At 39.4% G+C, this 15,367-nt stretch overlaps 1 pseudogene; it reads right to left on the reverse strand.

Moving 5' to 3' along the window:
* Window positions 1-11,302: 11,302 nt before the first annotated feature.
* On the reverse strand, window positions 11,303-15,074 carry LOC137758910 (small ribosomal subunit protein uS2 pseudogene; annotated as a pseudogene).
* Between the last annotated feature and the right edge of the window lie 293 nt (window positions 15,075-15,367).

Raw genomic sequence — 15,367 nt, forward strand, 5'->3', positions numbered from 1 at the left:
ACCCCAGCATTCATACATGAATTCAACCAAGCATTTATTGAGCATCTACATGCTGCAGTAATTTACTTATACAAAGATCAGTAGTTTATATTCTTTGCCAACAACAAGTTCACTCACAGATTAGTGGAGTAAACATACATAGACATAATATTATGTAATAATATATAAGAACTTCCTGGAAAAGTATAGCCCAAATTATGTACACAACTTTTTTTCTTTTCAGCTTTATGAGATATAATTGACAAGTAGAAATTGTATATATTTAAGGTATACAACTTGATGTTTTGATGTAAGTATACATTGTGAAATGATCACCATAATCAAGCTAATTAATATATTCATCATGTTACATAGTTATCATTTATGTGGGGAAGCTTGGGCGGGGGGCAAATACTTAGGACCTACCCTCTTATCAAATTTCAAGTACACAATACAGTATTGTTACCTATAGTCACCATGCTATACTTTAGATCTCCAGAACTTATTCATCTTACATAACTGAAACTTTGTAGCCTTTGGTCAATATCTCCTCATTTTCCCTTCCCCTCAACCCTTGGCAACCTGCTCTGTGCGTCTATGAAAGCACTTCTGTGACTCCACATATAAGTGAGGTCATGTATTACTTAACTTTCTATGTCTGGCTTATTTCACCTAGCATAATGTCCTCCAGGTTCATGCATGTTGCCACAAACAGCAGAATTTTGTTCTGGTGAATAATATTCCATTGTGTGTGTGTGTGTGTGTGTGTGTGTGTGTGTCACATTTTCTTGATCCATTCACCTATCAATAGATATTAAGGTTGTTTTCACATCTTTGCTATTGTAAATAATGTTGCAATGAACATGGGAGTCCAGATATCTTTTTGATATCCTGTTTTCATTTCCTTTGGATATATACCCAGAAATGGGATTGCTGGATCATATGGTAGTTCTATTTTTAACTTTTTGAGGCACCTCCATACTGTTTTCTGTAATAGCTATACCAATTTACAATCCCACCATTAGTGTATCAGTATTCCTTTTTCTACACAGCCTCATCAATACTTGTTATCATTTGTCTTTTGGTAATAGTCACTCTAACAGATTCGAGGTTATATCTCATTGTAGTTTTGATTTGCACACCCCTGATAATTAGTGATGTTGATTACCTTTTCATATATCTGTTGATTTTTGTATGTCTTCTTTTGAGAAATGTGTAATAAGGTCTTTTGTCTACTTTTTCATCAGGGTTTTGTTGTTTTTTTTTTTTTTCTATTGAGTTTAGGAGTTCCTTATGTATGTTGGATAATTAACCCTTTATCAGATACATGGTTTGCAAATATTTTCTCCTACTCCATAGGTTGCCTTTTCACTCTATTGTTTCTTCTGCAGTTGTTTGTTTCAGAAGATTTTTAGTTTGATGCAATCCCGTGAGTATTTTTACTTTTGTTGCTTGTGATTTTGTGATATTAAAAAAAAAATCACTGTCCAGACCAATGTCAAGAAGCTTTTTCCTATGTTTTCTTCTAGGAGTTTTACAGTTTCTATCTCATGTTTAAATCTTTAATCCATTTTGAATTGATTTTTAAATACAGTATGAGATAGGATCCAATGTCATTCTTCTTCATGTGGATATCCAGTTTTCCCAACACCATTTTTTTGGACCTATTGTGGCACTGTTGTCAGAGGTCAGTTGATCACACATTTATTATTTATGGGCTCTCTATTCTGTTCCATTGATTTATATGTCTGGTTTTATGTCAATGCCATACTGTTTTGATTACTCTAGAAGTGTAGTTTGAAATCAGGAAGTGTGATGCCTCCAGTTTTGTTCTTCTTGTTCAAGATTGCCTTGACTATTTGGGGCATTTTGCAGTTTCATTTGAATTTTAGGATTTTTTTTCTATTTCTGAAAGAATGCCTTTGGGGTTTTGATAGAGGTTATGACGAATCTGTAGATCTCATTGGGTAGTATGAGCTTTTTAACATTCATAATTCTTCCAATCCATGAACACAGGATGTCTTTCCATTCATCTGTGTCCTTTTTAAATTCCTACATCAAAGTTTTCTAATTTTTAGTGTGCAAATATTTCACCAATTTGGTTATATTTATTCCTTTTATCAGATATTTACATCTACCTTCATCACTAAATTTGGCTTTTAATTTCTTTTCTCAAATAGGTATTTTTAGTTTGATCACAGTGTATACTGTCTTCATAGCATGAGTTAAAGTTTATTTTTTCTGTATCTGTACTCTAGAAGATTTTCAGTAATATTGCTAATCATGTCTCTTGAAGGTTTGGTAGAAGGCACCCAAAAAGCTTGCTTTTATATTTTTATGACTTTGCCCTTCAGATTAAATTTCCCTAATAGTTATAGGTTTATTCTTGCTATTTCTCAAGTCAATCTTGATGTAGTATTCTTCTAGCGTTTTATTGTTTATTTTGTTTCAAATTATTTGGAGTAGAATCGCTTGTAGAATTCTCTACATTTTTACTATCCATTCAAATATATAGTTTTTTTTCATTCCATCCATTCATTCATTCATTTTTTTTCCCTTAAGTTGATCAACACTGTCAGAGATTTATCACTTTAATGGGTTCTTCAAGAAGTCACTTACAGTTTTTTGATCCTCTTTATTATAATTTTGTTTTCTATTTTATTGATATTTGATTTTTGTTCATTATCTTATCTCTTCTATTTTCTCGAAATTCATTCTTTTTTATTTTCTGACCTCTGAAGTACTAACCTCATTAATTTTTAGCCTTTTTTTCCAATATAAACAATTAAGAATAAAAACTGTTCTCAAATACCACTTTTGGTATTTAATTGTCATTCAGGTTTATATTTTTTTTTAATTTCCATTATGATTCCCTATTTGACCTATGGATTATTTATTCATTTGTTTTTAATTTCAAAAAGTCTGGTTTTCTTCTTAGTAATTACTCTCTTATGTCAGTCTTGCAAGCTTTATAATTCTTTTTTATTGTTCTACCACTTCTTGGCACTGAGTCCTTTCCCCTAGTATCTCCTTTTATTTTTTGATTGAAGTTCCAAGAACTCAGGGAAAAAAATTCTTAAGAGGTTTTCAAAATGTTGACAACTAAAGAATAGGAAAGATCCTCAGGAAAAACCCAAAAGTAGAGAAGTGTGTTTTCAATACTATTTTCTGAGAAAAGCAGAGATAGTATTTATGGATGAGCGTCCCCCTCCCCTCCCCCACACCCCACTCCACCAGGAACAGAGAAACACAGTTTCTTCATAAATGCCTGATAAGAGAGTTCCTCTATTTCACAATACCCCTCAGACTCATGCATTGCTTATGGTTGGAAATTACAATGAGGGTCTATAAAACACACTGAGTTTTAAGAATATCATTTTTTATGTGATGTAACTGCTATGATGGCTCAGGATCTGTGTGTTGTAAACTTTAGGAATGTGAGGCCACTGATAAGATATTATGTATCTTCCTAGATTTTGAAAATGTAGAAACTATGGACTCAATGATGGATGAATCCAATTTTGGAGATCATGAAATATCTATACTAGATCCAGTGGAAGGAGGACAGCTCAGGACACAGCTACTGAAGAAGGAATTGAGTCATGAATTAGGCACACGTATGAGTGTCCTCTATTGGTAGGGAATATTTTCAGACTTGAACTGTACTAAACAGTTAATTGCTACAAGATGAATGATATAATTTGTGGGCTTTAATATTTTTATGAAAAATTATTAATAGAAAATATATTCATCTTGTTTAAATTTGGGGCCCTTTTTGAATTGATGCAATTAGTGAGGAATGCAGAATTGTGAATTGTTCATTGTATAACCTGTTTGAATACAGTAGTTTAGACGACATAGTTAGGTGTAAAGCAGAATAAAAAGAAAGAAAGTAATCAAAATTTAATGTAACTTTGCAGTTAACTTAATGGATGTCTTAATATGACCCATTAGAGATTTTATTGTACAATAGCAGACAAACATTCTTTGCAAGCCAGAACTGCCCAACTCTACACTGATCCCAGACAATCGTGTAAGAACTATGTACCTTGAGAAGCAATTACACAGAGGGAGATGAAGGACTTTCTGATACCCTACTGTGAAGAGGAGGGACCAGATATATATCTAGTTTCCAATGGGTTTGACTTTTCAGCCTAACTGCTTAAAATACACACACACACACACACACACACACACACACACACACAAACATACACACATTCACGCACACAGCCCTGGGGAAGGCAAGTAGAGAAACACTCTTCTAACCACCTGTGATATTGTAATTTGTAATAAGTAGTATATATTGAATCTTCATCCTAGTCCAAGCTCCTAGCACAGAGCTCCTAAAACCCTTGGAATATCCTAAATGATCAGAGAGATAAAGCATCTTTCATTGTGTTAATAAAGTGACTTTTGAAATGCACCTAAGGATGCATTTAAGGATGGGGGCTGGTTCCCAGGAGAACCAAACATGTGACTTGAGGGATGGAACTTTCAGTGCCACCACCTCTGACCTCCAGGGAGGGAAGGGGGCTAGAAGTTGAATCAATACCCGATGGCCAATGAGTTATATCAGTCATGCCTATATAATGAAACCTCCATAAAAACCCAAAAGGATGGGGCTTGCAGAGCTGCCTGGTGAACACGTGGATGTGCTGGAAGAGTGGCAGACTCAGACATCATGGAAGCTCCTCATCCTTTCGTCTCATCTTGTCCTCTGGATCTCTTCTATCTGGCTATTCCTGAGTTATGTCCTTTTATAGTAAACCAGTAATCTGGAAAGTAAAATGTTTCTCTGATTTTTGTGAGTTACTCCAGCAGATTAATCGAACCCAAGGAGGGGGTTGTTGGAGCCTCCAATCAATAGCCGGTAGGTCAGAAGCACAGGAGCAACCTGGACTTGCAATTGGCATCTGAAGTCACAGGGAGGGGCACTCCTGTAGGACTGAACCCTTAACCTATAATATTTGACACTATCTCCAGGTAGATAGCATCTGAGAATTGCTTGCTGGTGAGGAAGTAAAACCACCACACAAGTCAGAATTGGTATCAGAACTGTACACCACAACTCAGTTCTTTCGTAAAGGAAATAATGCCAGTCTAAGCAGGTCAATTCCATGCCACCAACAGAACTACACTTACAGTTGGATAGGCTTAGAGTACAAGTAAAAGTCAAGTGTAACTATATGGCTTTCACTAATACTTTCTTCTCAGAACATAAGAAAAAAATTTATTGCAAGGAGTAGGTTTACGTGATTGCAGCCCCTAATCATGTAAACCTACTCCTTGCAATAAATTTATGTATATATATATATGTACTATAATTATCCTCAATTATACATAATCATCCTTTCCAGTCATATAACCATAAAGTAGTAGAATTTTGGTATAAGGTAAGAAAGAGGCCCCACTTAGAATTAAGCTAAAGTCATGAGCTCCAGCCCAATTTTCCAGAGAGTTCTGCACTGAGGTAATAGGCTTTCATCTAATAATAAACCAATACTATATTCGTCGTTTACAGCTCTCCTTTATGTTTATACCTCTTTCAGGAAACTTTGTGATGAGGGTAAATTGGCCAAGGCAGAATCTTGGAATTTCTGAATCTAGTCTCTATTCCATAATGTCATCTTAATATATAAGGTCATCCATCAAAATCTCACTCAAATCTGAACGAACAAACACACACACTCACATGTGCACACATACACTACTACACATTGCTTCAGCCCACTTCTGAGTTTACCTGGAGCAACATCAGACAGCTCCCAGCACACGGACAGCTTCCACCCTAAAGCAGTGTGTCTCTGAAATTCTCTGCCTGGAAGCCTCATTCACTGCCATGGGAGCTTGCTCAGTCCTGGGCTGAGCAGCCTGTGGTACATGGGATTTAAGGTCCTCAACAGCACCTTTCAATCAGGAAGGGATAAATATCAGAGAATAGGCATCCCAGATTTCCCATTTCAATGTGAAAAAATTCTCAACATGGAAATTCTTCCACATGTCTCCTCAGAGGGTATAGAGTCAGGAATAGTTCTTGGACTTGCGTTTATTATATGGATGAAATAAGGTCCCGCCCCCTTCAACAGTCCCTTAGGATCTCTCCTTGTTTTGCTGTTATAAATATTTTTCTCAAAAGAATGCATTTATGAAGTATCTGTTAGGGGCTGGTGGAAGGCTTGCACCCCATGGCAAAAGAGAGTAGTAAGATTCAGGATGGATAGGAATTCTGTCTCTTTTGCCAAGCACAGAAAGAGTAATTTTGGAAGAGGAAATGGGAAAAAAAGAACATACAATATTTCAGGATTCTTTTCAGGCAATAGAGAAGAAAATATAAGAAAACCAAGGTTTCAACAGAAGAAAAATAGCACTAACAGACATGTAATGGAAAGAAGTACAAGAAATTAGTCTCCCAGTATGTCAAGCTAGGAGTTAGAAGACAATGTTCAAGTATTAGATTCATCAGTTACTGGATATTTGATGTTAATAAAACACATAATATTCCTGAGTCTCAGATTTTCATCTACAAAATGGGGACAATAATATTCAACTTATAGGACTGTGGTGATGACTAAAAGAAATAATTTATGTAAAAATGTTATAAGCTTTAAAAACTTATGCAAATGTTAGAAATTATTATTATAATCGATCCATCTTTAGACATGCAAGAAAAAAAATCATTTTTTTAAAAAATGGACATAATGCAAAAAGACTAAATAAAGTTCTAAACCCCCATGTTTAATTAACCTAGACTTTCTAAGAGCAGGCATGCTACAGCATTGTAACCAGCAAGTCTGCTCTATCAGTGCCATTGTTTGGTTATCAGTTTGTCTATTCAAATTGGCAGTGAACTTTTATATTTACACAATACATATCAAAACCTGTGTTAGCTAAGAGGCTGTAGAGAACACAAAGATAAAAGTGCAGAATGAACTGAACGTGAAACAGAAAACAATCTAGTTCAACAAAGAAACAGTAATATTTGGCCTTTATCTGGAAAAGATTTCATGCCTAAAGGGTCTTTTTCCTTAAATAAAATGCAACAGTATTTTATGTTTCCTTTTATTGGACATTACATACTGGTAGACAATAAGTCAAAGAGGTGATGGGGGTAGAAAGGAAACACCTAAAAGTAAGCAAAACAACAACAGCAAAGCAACAACAAAACAACTGTGTTAATTCCGTTTTTAGGGGCCTAAGAATGTACCTCGTTGCCCAGAGAATCCTCCTCATTTCCTATTAAAGGTGATGAGTACTTTGGTGGGCTATCTGGTCTAATTTTAGAACTATCATATCAAATGATAACCATTAATAACTAACAATATTACACATCGTGAAAATGAAGGTCAAATACTATAGTTTGAATGTTAAATAAGGTTCAGAATATAACTAGCTTTAAAGGTGATGAGTACTTTGGTGGGCTATCTGGTCTAATTTTAGAACTATCATATCAAATGATAACCATTAATAACTAACAATATTACACATCGTGAAAATGAAGGTCAAATACTATAGTTTGAATGTTAAATAAGGTTCAGAATATAACTAGCTTTTAACAGGGCAAATTTTGCTCATCTTACAATAAATTTACTCGAAAAATGTGCTCCTAAACCACACAACCAGCCATACTTTCTTTTCCAGTGTTTAGTAATGGTGACTGTCCTGTCATCATCATGGAACCGAGCAGGACCCTGTGGGGCTCCTGGGCACAAAGCTTTTCTTTGTCCCCTGTTTCTTGTTCGTAGGAAATAGGCTTCATTCAGCCTCCATGACCTTCCCTGAGTTCCAAAGGGCCAGTTCAAACAGTTGCTAATCAGGGAAGGGAGGGGATGCAGAGACAAAGGAAGAGCAGTCAAGAAACAATAGTGCAGCCTTAGGGCAGGGTCCTGGTTCCCCCTCAATGAATATATATAACAATATCTTTGAGCTGTTTTGCAGATACTAAAACCCCCACCAGGTGAAAGAAATTAACTGTATGCCACCCACAAGTACATAGACCCCAGACTGGTTGGAACCAGAAGGTTGATGATGCTGACTCCCAATTACCTCACCACCAACCAATCAGAAGAATGTCCATGAGCTGATCATGCCCTCCTCTTTGAACCATTACAGTAAAACTCACTGCCTCCTCCAGGTCAGGACACAGTTTTGAGGGCACTAGCCTTCTGTGGCCCCCTTTGCCACAGCAGAATAAAGAGTAAAGCTATTGGGCTTCCCTGGTGGCGCAGTGGTTGAGAGTCCGCCTGCCAATGCAGGGGACACGGGTTCGAGCCCTGGTCTGGGAGGATCCCACATGCCGCGGAGCGACTGGGCCCGTGAGCCACAACTACTGAGCCTGCGTGTCTGGAGCCTGTGCTCCGCAACAAGAGAGGCCACGATAGTGAGAGGCCCGCGCACCGCGATGAAGAGTGGCTCCCGCTTGCCGCAACTAGAGAAAGCCCTCGCACAGAAACGAAGACCCAACACAGCCAAAAATAAATAAATACATAATTTAAAAAAAAAAAAAAAAAGAGTAAAGCTATTCTCTTCTACTTCACGCATAACTCTGTCTCCGAGATTCAATTTGGAACTCGTGTACAGAGGCTGAATTTCAGCATCAATCACTGAGTTTCTTTTCTAACATTCAACATCATGAGGCTCAGTACATTACAGTCTATCATTATAAAGTCAGTCCTGCAATGATTGCCTTCTCCTTCATCCCCAAAAATCAGGTAGAGAATTTTCCAAAAGAGGTCAAAACTTTTACTAATAATAAAATTTTCTAATGCTGGTATTATGCATGCGCAATCAAAGAAGAAACCTAGAGTTTTCCTATGAAAAAGTCCCTCTCCAGAAGACTGCACCTGTGAGAAGATAATTTTTGAATGTCATTAATACTACAGTGTTCTGGGCTATCCTATAGTCTTACCCTTTTCATCAGCCTTTTGCTGATTGTTGGAAAGACTGCTGACTCTGCCCCCTAATCAACCATTTGGTATTTGTAATTCTCCCCTTAATGACAATAATGTGTTTGTGGATTGTGGTTGTGAATGTCCCTGATTACAATGCAAAGGGAACAGAGGGACACGATCTTAAGTTACTGTTTGCCTTAATAGCTACATGTAAACTGCTGTACTGGTTTAGGGACCCAGGTTTCACTAAACCAGGACATCCCAATTTTGGTGGAATGAGCAAATGGGCTAGAATCTGGAGGAGAAGATCCTAGTTCAATAGGCATAGTTGTGAGATCTGGGTAACCAAAGAACTTTGGACTATTACAGATATGAGCACTACTGGAGGGGAAGATGCGAAGGGGGAAAGGGAGCTGAAAATATACTACCTCATTGCTGTGTTCAGATTACCCTTGAATCTAACTGTACCCACCACCATCTGATATAAGCAACTTCCTGAACCTCAAATATGATTAAATATTGGCTCTGAAAAAGTTTTTAGTAATTGTGAGCAAAAACACTTCTCCCTCAGGGAAGCTTTACAACACTTATATGTCTTCACCAGTTTTGAGAATGAGTAGTGGGAGGTTGTGGGAGGGGGAATGGAAGCCATTCAGGGGTCCATGTGTCTGGCTCAGAGGGGAAGCCAGGCTTTGCTGAAGTAACACTCCTCTTTCATAGATGAGTCAAGTTCACACAAAGGGTAAGTGGCAAGCCCAGGACCCAGGCTGCTGAAATCTGTGGCCAGAGGTCTTTTTCAGGCACCACACTATCCTTACAGGTTTGGATACTCATCCCAACATTGTTCTCCATGCAAATCCCAGCTAAGGTGGAAATGGAGAAAAGAGAAATCTGCCGATGACTTCTACACACATGACAGTGCATATCTGAAGACTGACTTAGAAATTACCCAAGTATCTCCAGCTATTTCTAAACATCGTTGTTCGTTTTAGATTCACAATACTGAAATGAAAATAGCTGTAATAAGCTTGGTGACTGCTTACTAGCACCTGCCTCATAAATCAGTATAAAAGGGGAAACCTGGGTTAAACCATCTTCGTAAGGAGCAAACAGGTTCTAATAGCTTCACTCCTTCTCAGTGTAATAACTTCCCTTTTAGGAAAGGTCATAGCCTTGATGAAAAATGGAATTACACAGCCAGAAGAAACCATGATAAAGCAATTAATTTACCCCCCACACCCAGAAAGGAGTTCATCCTAGATGGGATTATCTATCACCTTTCATCCATGTCCTTTCTAAAAAAGAGCCTCATAAAATGAGCTCAAAGAGGTTTTTATATGACAGCACTTTCACAAGTACTATGGCATTGCACAGATGTAAGGGATTATCATTCTTTAAGGATAAAGAGAGTTCAAAATCTCCAGCAGGAGAAAAATACAATGTTTCTTTCACATTTTCTTCTAGCACTTCTTTCTCATGACTACCCTAAATGCCTCCTTATTCTAATGAATCTATTTTCCCCTCAAGTTTTGTATAAATATTAATAGAAAACAAAATCATAGGATGTTAGATTTGAAAAATATATCTCCTAATTCATCCTTCTGATTTCATAAATGAGGATACTAAGAACAGTTGGGGCCATAAGCATAAATGTCTATAAGGGCTGGACAGGTAACATAAATAAGAAAATCAGTTGAGTAAGAAAAGTTCTGGGGCCTGAGAAAACAACAGCGCAAGCAGCACGATGAATGGTAGCTAACACAGAGGCTCCGTGGAAGAGGCAGTGGAGGTGGGGGACCGTGGAAACTTGGAGAGTGCCAGCCCATCCGAAGGCAGAGGGTCCCCAATTGTGACTATGTGGGGAATACAAGCCCTTTGCTAGCTGAAGTAACAAAAACCTAAAATCCAAATTTTTGCATGAAAATTTGTTGATTTTAAAGTTGTTGCATTGGGCTTCCCTGGTGGCGCAGTGGTTGAGAATCTGCCTGCCAATGCAGGGGACACGGGTTCGAGCCCTGGTCTGGGAAGATCCCACATGCCGCGGAGCAACTGGGCCCCTGAGCCACAACTACTGAGCCTGCGCGTCTGGAGCCTGTTCTCTGCAACAGAGGCCGCGATAGTGAGAGGCCCGCGCACCGCGATGAAGAGTGGCCCCCACTCGCCACAACTAGAGAAAGCCCTCGCACAGAAACGAAGACCCAACACAGCAAAAATAAATTAATTAATTAATAAAGTTCCTACCAAAATTCTAAAAAAAAAAAAATTGTTGCATTAACTTTTAAACACGGAAAATAAATCCACAAACAAATCAATCAAATAGCTGCAGGCCTATTCCGTTCTCCATCCTGCTAGTTCATGACCTCTGGACTCTGTCACATGATTTCTAATAGTCTCGGCTTCATTTTCTGTTTAAGAGCCTAAGGAAGAACAGCTTATGACCACTCAGTGGTCATTCCTACCTATTCAGTGGCCTGAGCGGTGGGAGCCACTGCCCAAGTCCTCTCCGAGGCGGGCTGGGCTCCTGTTCAGCAGGAACTGATGAAAAGGCTGCGAGGGCACCTGTGCCTTCAGACCGGTCTGCCACCGCGGGTTGAGGAGCCGTAAATTCGAGAGTGGCAGCAGTTCATATGCCCTGAATTTCCTCCAGCGCCAACACCTTTTCAGGCGCGCCCTGCTCGTCCTTTTCCATCTCTTCAGGGTCTCTGTAGACGTAGAGCAGCTGCGACCTCCCGCAGGTGCTCACGGGAGATGGAGCCACACAGGCGTCGAACTGCCGCGCAGGCGTCGAACTGCCGCGCAGGCGTCGAACTTCCCGGCCAGCCTCCAGCACGTCACACCCGCTGAGGGAGGTCCCTTCCCATGCACGGGATGGCAGTGTCCACACCGCGCAGAGGAGAGTCTGCTTTACCCAGAGCGATGGTAGGCAGGTTAACATAACCTGTGAAAGGGCTGGTGGTCGGCCCTGGGATCAGTAACCACCGGAAGTTGGTCGGGGCCCCTGGGAGGCTGCCTGGGGCTGGTTAGTGAAGGTTCTGGGAGTGGAGCGCCAGCAATAGGAGCAGCTCCAGAGGCAGCACAGACTTCAGCACAGCTGAATTCCTGGAGGATATGGCATGACCCCAGCCAGGTTTTCAATAGCAATAATGGCAGCAGCCTGCAGCAAAAGCTTCTCCCAGGTCCTCTGAAGCTTTATGACGTAGATGCTATCACTTTTCCTTTTGTAAATGAACTGTTCCATTTGGAAGTCAAGATTGGTGCCACCCAAGTGGGTTCCTGCTGCAGGGACTGTGAGGACAGCCTTCTTTATCCGCGGGACATGAAGGGCTCTGGACGTTGTGAATGTTTCCCTGTTATGAACAGAACCCAGGGCAATGCCATTTGGACCCGTCTCTGGGTAGCTCAAAGGCTGCCACCTTGAGAACTAAATTCCATCCTTTGTGTTCACAATATGACCGATCAGCACATAGGCACTTGGACATTTGTATTAGCCTTACAGAAATGTGAGTGTATGTTTCAGTTGAGCCTTACATTCCTCTAAATTTAACTTAGAATTGACCCTGGGAGGTTGCTCTTTGGAGGTCAGAGATTAAGAATACAGATTTCAACAACATAATAGCAGCAAAGAGACTCAAAAGGAAATTGTAACTGTGATGCTAATTTAGCTAAGATCATGAACATCAGAATCATCTGAGGTTATTCACATAAGAGGGTTACTTTTTAAATCACCTATCAGACCTCTCTTTCCTAGGCAGAGTACACCAGTTAGGTCTCCTTTTCTTATTTGTTACCTTTGTGTTGTTTGGTTTATTCCCCAGTGATTTCTTTCAAGCTAGGGTTGTCAAAATCCATACTTGACAAAATGCTGGACTATTGGTTGCTAGCACTAAGGAGTGACTACCAGGCACCTCTTCCTCCTAGCAAATGATATGCTTGCTTAAATCAAATACTGATGGGGAAAAAAAGCAAACATGAGCAGTGCATGTTTAGCCTGACACTGGATTGGGATAGAATTTGGCCTATTAAATGGACTTTGATGCTTTGTTCCCTACTGCAAAAGTGCCTCCACTCTCAGAAAACAGAAATTGGGGAAAACACACTCTCTGCATAGAAATAAAAACAATGCTCTAATATTAAAGGGAAAACACAATGATAGGAAAGTCAGGAAGCAGCTCAGCAAAGCTATTACCATGCTTATTGCCATTTGAAGGCACAATGATTGAAGTTATTGCCTTAATGTAAGATTACTAAATAATGCATCCCATAAAGGAGAGACATTGTGTTGGCCATAAAATGTGTGTGACTGCAACAGAATTCATACTTATTTAATGACACTTTAGAATCAGATGGTAATTAAAATGAAGTAGGAATTTTTAAAAGGCAAGAGAATTCAAACACACCAGTACATAAATTGAAACATTCTCTTTGTTTTGCAAGCACATAAAGAAGTAAATTTCACACAGGGTTTTTTTTTGTTGTTTTTTTTTTTCTTTTTTGGCCCACTGGGAACAGCACAATTTTGACTCTTTGGTATTTCCACTTCTAATTGCTAGGAGGGTTCATTATCAGCTGTCTAAAGTGCGATACATCAACCTTGCAGAGCTGAGTTACAAAAGACGTTCACACATCTGATGGGCTGCTGTGCTAAATACATCTTAATTTGTGCTGCATCTGCTGTTTTCTAATTTGTTTGTCATGCCGTGAATGCTGCAGACTTTGTTAGAGTAGCTTCCTGATTTTTTTTCTTTAAAAATGCATCAATTCTTCATTTTAAAAAAAAAATGGCTGTCTTCCATCATTGTTCATCTGTTTCTTGGAATGCCATAAACTCAATTCTGTTATGCACATTCATGTATGAAAAAATCCCGTGCATTTGAATATATATATGTATTATATTAGAATAAATGCACATGTATTTGCATGTGCGCCAAGCCAAGTATTCAGTTTAATCACATAAAGCAAAACAAACTTTTTTCAGCCGTTACTGGATGCACAAAGTGACAAACGCTCCAATTTCAGAATTCTGGCATGGATAAAAGTGCTTCGAGTCGCTGGGATCCGCTATGCAGAAGATGGGCATAAGGGTGGTGCTCTCAGTTCAGACCCAACTAAGCAGCAGTTCAAGTGGTAAACAAGCATATGCAATTCAGCATGATCTGGAATACACCAGTCTCACAATAGGGAAGTTTGAGATGGGAAAGAAAACAAATACCACCATCCCAGGCCCATGCCTCCCTCAGTCTTTTCACAAATAACAGTGTCAAAGATGAAGGCAGAGCCTACTTCCTGGGCATGTGACCTGTGCAGTCACTTAAGCCTCATACTTAGAAAAGCTGAGTTGGGTTTAATACTCTGCTGTTGCTGTTTAGAAATTTTTAATAATTTATGAACAAGGGGCCCTGCATCTTCATTCTGCACTACACCCCGCAAATCATATAACTGGTCTTAGATGCAGCATGCATTTTAGGAATGCTGATGGAACAGCTGATAGATTTACTCTGTAGTATGTATTTGAAGCTTTTAGTCCTTTTATCTTTACGATCACAAAAATGTACACCTTTAAATGAAAAAGAAAGGAAGGATAAAAGGAAGGAAGTGGGGAGAGAGGGAAGCAAGAAGGGAGGGAAAAGCAAATAGTATTTTTTTTGTATTCATATAGTTCTATGGGGCATGAGGGATGGAAGGCAGCCATTCCTAGGTATTATTTATTATTTCTAAGCACCGAGCTTCTTTGAATGAAACTGATTAAAGGAAAATGCCTTCCACTATAGATTTTGGAATCACCAGCCGAAGTGGCACTCAAAGTCAGTCCGCAAACTTAAAAAAAAAATTAAACTAAATACAATTCAATTTTTTGGATAATTTCCCACCACCCCTTTCCCTTACACACACACACACACACACACACGTAAAAAATCAGGGAATACAGAGGGCTTGGAAATATCGGAGGAGTGTCTGGGGCTCGTTCCCTCCTGCAGGCTGCTTTTTGGGAGTGAGGCTGTGAACTGGGCTGCAGTGAGAGGCTGGCACGGAGGCTGGCATCCTTTGTGTATGCGCCTGGCGATAGGGATGCAGTTCAATGCCCTGGATTCCGCCGGCTGTATAGCCTTCCGAGAGGGAGACGTGGACCCCATTTACATAATGCCAGTCAGTCTTCCGTGTCAAGTTTTCCCAAGAACATGTAGAAACGATTACCAAGGCAGGCATTATGACGGGTGGCGTCACAGACCAATCAGGGCTTCCGTAAAGGAGTATGTTGAATCAATAACGCATACTGTTCAACCAGGGCTGAGAAACACACCTCATAAAGTAACAGCATTTGTAAAGGTTAATCAATTCAGCTAATTGTAAATGCTCTCAATTGTCAGTCCCTAAGCAGTCCCTTCTCTTTGTAGCTAGTAATTCACTGTGGGATGTAGCAGCTCTAAAACAGGAAGCAGAGAGAGAGAGAGGGGAAAGCAGTCAAATTTCTCATTACTCTCCCCATGTTGTGCTCTGCC

Source organism: Eschrichtius robustus, chromosome 2, assembly GCF_028021215.1.
Source record: "Eschrichtius robustus isolate mEscRob2 chromosome 2, mEscRob2.pri, whole genome shotgun sequence".
NCBI classification, from domain to species: domain Eukaryota; kingdom Metazoa; phylum Chordata; class Mammalia; order Artiodactyla; family Eschrichtiidae; genus Eschrichtius; species Eschrichtius robustus.